Source organism: Jatropha curcas, chromosome 5 (genome assembly GCF_041381405.1).
Source record: "Jatropha curcas cultivar XTBG-Jc1 chromosome 5, XTBG_Jcur_1.0, whole genome shotgun sequence".
NCBI classification, from domain to species: Eukaryota; Viridiplantae; Streptophyta; class Magnoliopsida; order Malpighiales; family Euphorbiaceae; genus Jatropha; species Jatropha curcas.
The window spans coordinates 10,002,178-10,010,242 of NC_143155.1; positions in this window are offsets into that span (position 1 = coordinate 10,002,178).

Consider the following 8,065-nt stretch of genomic DNA (forward strand, 5'->3'; position numbering starts at 1 on the left):
GTACCTTTGTGCAAAGAAGTTTGTTTAACCATCAATGATCCTAACCCGTCTTTGCCAAGTGTGTTTATGGATCCTTTGTAGGAATTTGAAGTATCTATTAATCAAAAGAAGCTACCTGAGAAAGAGGCTTCGGCTTTTAAGGAAAAAGGGAGTGAGGTTCCAAGTTTGAGAGAGCAAAATAGTGAGAAAAGTGAAAAGATAGAAGAGAAAAATGAAAGAGAAGGGGAAAAAGAGGCCAAGAGTGAAAAGAAACGATTAAATGGCCCAATGGTGAGTGAAACACCGAGAGAGAAGAGAAAGAAACAGACTTTGCATGTGAGAGATGGTAGGCCGATCTTGATGATTCGGTTAAAGGAATTTTTGCTTAATTTGCCTAACGTTGACACTTGTACTTTGCCTTCTAGTATAGTTTCTTTGTTGCAGGAGTTTGCTAATGGTGAGAAGAAAGCTGCCTTAGCCAGGGATATGCACTCTAAGGCTAGAGCTAGTATAGATATGGGAAGGAGAAACAAACAGTATGCTGACCGTGTAACCAAGAGAATGAAGAAGCCACTGTTTAAACATGGAGATTGGGTTTGGGTACACTATCGGAAGGAGAGGTTTCCCAACCAACGAAAGTCTAAGTTTGCTGCACGTGGAGATGGTCCATTTCAAGCCTTGAAGCACATCAATAATGTAGCCTATAAGATGGACTCGCTGACGCGGAACCCAATGAAAATAAATTTCATGAACTCTATGACAAGTTTTGGAAGAGATCCAAGATCAAACTAAACCCCTCTCTATGGCACCCAAAGCTTAAAGAAGCAAGAACACCAATAATAGAGAAAAAGAATAAGATAAACGCCACAATTAGATTGATAAGTTTACCTTGATTCTTGATGCAATTAGAAGAATGCAATCTCACACTCTCTAAAAACATGAACACGCCTAAGCATGAAGAAGTAGTCTTTAATTCATTGAATAATTGATTGTTTATAATTACAAAATAACAAGCTATTTATACTAGTCTAAAAGGTCCAGATCCTTAAAGGATTTAGAGTTAGCTAAGGAGTAGGATTTAGCAAATCTAAACCAACTAAGGATAAGACTAACAAAATCATAACAACTTAAGGATTTGGATGTCTAATCCAAATCTACTAAAGATTGACTAAATCTAAACAAAATAAGGCTAATTATTCAAGGGTGGCCGAAATATTGGAGGCCCAACCCATTAACAAAGCAAAAACTCAAAATAAGCTAACTAACTTAATGAGAGGCAGTGACAAGCACGGCCTGGGTGTGCTATTTGGCACGGGCGTGCTTCAATGTAGGAGTTCCCTCGTGAGAGTTAGAGGGAAGCACGGCCAGGGTGTGCTATTTGGCACGGGGGTGCTTCAGAGTCAGAGGGAAGCACGGCCTAGGTGTGCTATTTGGCACGGGGGTGCTTCAAGGTAGTTGTTTTCCTCAGCAAGTCAGACGAGGGCACGGCCTGGGGTGTGCCATCTAGCATGGGCGTGCTAACCAAACATGGTCTAGGCATGTCATGTGTTGGAAATTCAGGTTCCAACTCAACATGTGCTTCCATTAATGTGAGAAACTTAGATGCCCTCCATGCTTCCTTGAGCTTTATGGTTGAGTGGTCTTGATTTCGTATCACTCGCCAAGTGGGAATGGTGTTGCCACATCCTCCATTGTTAATGATTTGTTTCCTTTTAACATGAATGAAGATTTGAGGACAAATCTTTTCGAGGAAAGGGGGAATGATACGGATCCGCCGACACTCAACCATGGAGCTCAAGGGAATATGGGATATAACATGGGAGATCCATTGGTGCTTCCTAAAGGGCTAATTACAAGAAGTCATGCAAAGAGATATGGGCAGCCATGTTCTTATATTCAAGTCCAAATCACACAAGAGCATCATGATGAAGCATTTAACAAGTGTTTTATGGAACTTGAAGACATTCCTAGGCTTCTAATGTTGTTGGTGGCATGTGAAGTTGAAATGGAGGAAAGCACGCCTGCTACAGTGCCCATGCTAATTAGTTTGACTTTGCTACAGTAAATTTGACCTTGCTACAGTGGCCTTGAATTTGCTACAGTTGCTGTTGAATTTGCTACAGTGGCTAGGCGCCAGCATAACTCGCGAGCGCGAGCTTGGCCTGCGTGAGCGCGAGAAGTGCAAAGGAGAGGCAGAGGGTTAGGCAGCGTAACTCGCGAGCGCGAGCTTCACATACGCGAGCGCGACCACATCTTGCGAGCGCGACCTTACCGTGCGCGAGCGCGAGAAGCGCAAACGAAAGGTAGAGAGTTAGGCCGCGCAGCTCGCGAGCGCGAGCCTCACATGCGCGAGCGCGACCAACACTCGAAAGCGCGAACCTACACTGCACGAGCGCGAGAAGCGCAACTCGCGAGGCAGAGAGCTAGTTGGCATAAGTCGCGAGCGCGAACCTACAATGCGCGAGCGTGACTCAAGCCTGTTTTATGTTTTATGCTTTATTTGTTATCTTTGTAACCTAATATGTTTAGGTTTAGTATAAATACTCTCATCTTCATTGTAAAAACAACTTTTGAGATATTGATAAACTTCATTTGTTCAAGCTTTGCTTGTTCTCCTTGCTTAGAGTGATAGTGAGAAATTGCTTCCTCTAATTGCATTAAGAATTAAGGTAAACTTATCAATTCGTTTGTGGCGTTTATCTTGTTCTTTGCTCGATTATTGGTGTTACCGTTTCACTATAAACGTGGGGTGCCATAGAGCGATTAATCTCGATTATTGGTGTTTCCGTTTCAATATAAACGTAGGGTGCCATAGAGGTGAACTTATATCCCATTCCTTTGATTCCCGATCTCGGATCCGTGTCATCGAGGATGGATATAATCATATTAATCCTTGGCAAATTATAAAACAGTATTATCCTGAGGATTGATATTTTGTTCCCACTGATCCTTCAAAACCTCAGGAATATTATCATAATATTTTAATTGATACTGGTTCAGTAAAAATCAAACATACTTTTGATACTAAAAATAAATCTGTCATTTCGTATTCTTCCATTCAAATAAAACGCGTCATCCATCCCAAAGATTGGCCCGTATCTTCCTTATATACTCCAGTAAGATTTAAAGTTTTGCATAAACACAATACTACATATAATTATTTTGATTACAAAGAAGCTTGGGAAAAAGTTTTTTGTATTCAAAATCCAACTACCACCCACTCGTGGTTAGTATATTTTGATCAACATATTAGAACTGATTTAAAAATTCCCAATTGGTTTAAAAAGTGGTGGCAGTCAAGAGGTATCTCTGAGGACATCATTACTCCTGAGATCCTTTCTTTATATCATTACTTTAAATCCCATTATAAACCTAATCCAGGAGAAGTTCATATCCCATCTCTAATGTATTATTGTATGACCTTCTTCACCCCTTGGGTATATCAATGGTATTTTGATTATCAGTATGTCCCAGGAACCCAAATTCCTATGTTAGTAAAAAGACATAAAATCAAATGGTGGGGCTCTTTCAAGAATACCACTACTGAATTAAAAATCAGTCAATGGATACGTAGTAAAACAGCCAGTCCTTCTAAACCAAGTTTAACCTATGCTAACACATTAGCTATTTCAGATCATCCTACATTTGGTATTCAGAAAGCCCAATGTCAAGCTAGGTTAGCTGCAGCTAAAACCCCTGAAGAATATAAACTGATCTGTCAAGAAATGTTTCAACAACTTTCTACCGGTTCAGACCCTCCAGTAAATCCATCATCCAGTAAATCCTCCTCTAAAACCAGTCATAAAGGAAAGACTAAAGTCATTTCCTCTTCGTCTTCAACTGTCTCCATATCTTCTTTTGAAGATAGTGATAATGAAGTATCCACAATAAAAATCAAAAGTAAAGCGCATAAAAAAGCCAAAGAAAGAAAAGAAAAAATAAAGCAAAAAGAAAAAAGAAAAGAAAAAATAAAAAGAAAAGAAAAGAAAAAGGACACATCATCGTCCTCATCTTGTTCTGATTCCATATAAAACAAGGCACAAGGAACCTTATTCCTTGATTTCATTATTTGTCAAACAATAAAGGCCAAGCTACTATTTCCACAGTAGAAGCCAGGTGACTATTTCAACAGTAAAAGACAACATTAAAGATTCGATGGCAGACCAAGAACTGTTCATCCACAGTAAAAAGGCAACAGTAAAGATTCGATGGCAGACCAAGTACTGTTCATCCACAGTAAAAAGCAAATAGTAAAGATTCTTAATTTTTCTATATAAAGGGAGCCTTTCCCCTTTGATACGGATCCGCCATCAATCAACCATGGAGCTCAAGGGAATATGGAGAATAACATGGGAGATTCATTGGTGCTTCCTAAAGGGGTGATTACAAGAGTCATGCAAAGAGATATGGGGGAGCCATGTTCTTATATTCAAGTCCAAATCACACAAGAGCATCATGATGAAGCATTTAACAAGTGTTTTGTGGAACTTGAAGGCATTCCTAGGCTCCTTATGTTGTTAGTGGCATGTGAAGTTGGTGTGCTACAGTTGCACGGCCGTGCCAACTAGCACGCCCCAAACCGTGCAAGCTCCTGACTCTTTAAGGTGAAAAGAGCACGCTGCTACAGTGCCCGTGCTACTGCGCACGCCCGTGCTACAGTGCCGTGTTACTGCGCACGCCCGTGCTACCAGACCGTGCACTCTACTGACTCTCTAAGGGGAGAAAAGCACGCTTTGCTACAGTGCTACAGTGACACGCCCGTGTTAAATAGCACGCCCCAGACCGTGCACTCTACTGACTCTTTAAGGAGAAAAACATGTTGTGCTACAGTACCCCCCCGTGCTACAGTGACACGCCTGTGCTACAGTGACACGCCCGTGCTACTGAACACACCCTAGACCGTGCAACCTACTGACTCTCTAAGTGTGCTACAGTATCACCCTAGAACACACCCTAGACCGTGCAACCTACCGACTCTGGGGTGTGTTCTAGGGTGATACTGTAGCACACTTAGAGAGTTAGTAGGTTGCACGGTCTAGGGTGTGTTCAGTAGCACGGGCGTGTCACTGTAGCACGGGCGTGTCACTGTAGCACGGGGGGGTACTGTAGCACAACATGTTTTTCTCCTTAAAGAGTCGGTAGAGTGCATGGTCTGGGGTGTGCTATTTAACACGGGCGTGTCACTGTAGCATGTCACTGTAGCACTGTAGCAAAGCGTGCTTTTCTCCCCTTAGAGAGTCAGTAGAGTGCACGGTCTGGTAGCACGGGCGTGCGCAGTAACACGGCACTGTAGCACGGGCGTGCGCAGTAGCACGGGCACTGTAGCAGCGTGCTCTTTTCACCTTAAAGAGTCAGGAGCTTGCACGGTTTGGGGCGTGCTAGTTGGCACGGCCGTGCAACTGTAGCACACCAACTTCACATGCCACTAACAACATAAGGAGCCTAGGAATGCCTTCAAGTTCCACAAAACACTTGTTAAATGCTTCATCATGATGCTCTTGTGTGATTTGGACTTGAATATAAGAACATGGCTCCCCCATATCTCTTTGCATGATTCTTGTAATCACCCCTTTAGGAAGCACCAATGAATCTCCCATGTTATTCTCCATATTCCCTTGAGCTCCATGGTTGATTGATGGCGAATCCGTATCACCCTTGTGAAGGCATAACCTAGCATTACGCATAACTTATGATATGGATCAACCATCACTCAACCATGGAGTTCAAGGGAGCAAGGAGAACAACATAGGAGATCCATTAGTGTTTCCTAGTGGGCCAATTACAAGAAGTCAAGCAAAGAGATATGGGGCAGCCATATCCTTATATGTTCAAGCCCAAATTACACAAGAGCTTCATGATGTGGCATTTAACAAGTGTTATGTGGAACTTGAAGGCAAACCTAAGCTTCTTATAATGTTGGAGACATGTGCTGTTGGTGTAGCACACTCTAGTCATGCTAATATGTAAGGGATGTGGGCTTGGACGTGTTCTTATTTCTTGTTGCTTGTTTTGGTCTAATTACTATGTAAGGGATATGGGCTTATAGTGTTTGTTTTAAGTTGTTTTGGGCTAATTTTATATGCATGCAATCTGCCCAATATTAAGTTGTCTATTTTGGGTTGGAAATGATTCTATTTTGTGTGTAATAGTTAGGCCCATGTGTTTTGGCCTTAGGGCAGCCTAGTTAGATACTCTTCTTTAAATTTAGGGTTGTTGAGGCATATAAATAGCCTCCTTAAGATGTAAAACGGGATTTTTTGGCATAATTTGAATCAAAGGCAGAATTGCTCATGCTCTTGCATGTTCTTCTTAATTAGAGTGATTGTGAGAATTTGCTATCCTCTAATTGCATCAAGAATTAAGGTAAGCTTATCAACTCATTGTGGCGTTTATCTTGTTCTTCGCTCGATTATTGGTGTTACCGTTTCCTTATAAACGTGGGGTGCCATAGAGCGTTTTAATCTCGATTATTGGTGTTTCCGTTTCCTTATAAACGTGGGGTGCCATAGAGACGAACTTATATCCCATTCTTTTGATTCCCGATCCCGGATCCTTATCATTTGGTATCAGAGCCAAATCAAAGTTTTGGGGTAAGTTCTGCTATCTTAGTTAGGAATTTGAGTTTTCTTGTTGTTGGATTCATTGTTGTTTATCTTCGTGTTTTCTTTTCATTCTGAGATCTACACATTATCTCTTTAGATCTTGTTGGATCTAGACATTATCTCTTTAGATCTTGTTGGATCTAGACATTATCTCTTTAGATCTTGTTGGATCTAGACAATTTCTCTTTAGATCTTGTTGGATTTAGATAATTTCTCTTTAAATCTTCTTGAATCTAGTATTCTCTTTGTATCTTCTTATTGTTTGCATCATTTTCTAGGTACCCTTTTGACTAATTCAAGATCTATCTTTGATTATTCTTGTTGTTTGCTTGTTTCTTGATATAAAAAAAAAGATCCAGACATTGCAGCCTTAGATCTTACTAATTAGATCATAAAAAAAAAAAAAAGAAAGTCATTGTTAAAGAGAGATAAGTCAAATTGTTGTTAAGGTCATTACCTACTTAAGTTGAATTGGTAGACAAAAAAAATTGTTGGACAACCTACATACTAAGTCAATATCTACCTAGATTGAAATTGGAAGACACAATTGCTGGACAACCTAAAGGCATTTTGACTTGATTTGGAAATTTATTGATAGTCTACCTTACATTCAATTCAAGGATATCATATTTGACTTGATTTGGGATCTTATCTTGAGAAAACACAAAAGTCATTGTTGGACAACCTAAATATTAAGTCATTACCTACCTAAATTGAAATTGGGAGACACAAACCATCCACTTATACCTTGTTAAGGCCTTACCCTACCTAAATTGGGTCACATTTGTGGGTTAAGTGAGGATACAAGCCAAGCACGTCTGCTACAGTAACTTGCTACAGGCACTCAGAAGCAAACTTGCTACAGGAACTCAGAAGCAAACTTGCTACAGTACCTTTAAAAAAAAAAAAATTTTTTTTGGGTTTTCTTTGTTTGCTTGCTTTGATTGGGTAAAATTAATTAGGTCCATATTTGGTTTGCTTTGTAGTAAACTAAATTCATACACTATATCCATAAATTGTCTTTTAAATTCTAGTTTCTATTTCTTGTTTCTGTGCTATCTTTGCTTCATTTATATTGTTAGGGTGTATTTGCTTGTTCCAATCACTCTAATTAATAATCAAGTAGTACATTGTTTTGTTCTTGTGCTACCATTCATTATGTTTGAGTTTTCTTTCTAGAATTGTGCTTACGTTTCTTTTGTTAAGGTTTATTTTCCTTGTGTTCTAAACGTGCTTTGAGATTGATTGGTTGGCCTAAAATTCTGAAGTACAATTGGAGGATTTGCAAGGAGTGATTGAGGAGTGTAAACACGTGAGGGAGTGCTTTATCACTAACTCAAATCTTTTTCGTGTTTTCTATTCTGGAATACTAACCATGAGTTCAGGCACATCTGGAGATGGTAACGGAGATGGAAATCCAATTAGAGATCCTCAACTAAAGTTGTTCATGGAATCTATCCAAGGACAATTTAGAACCTTCAACA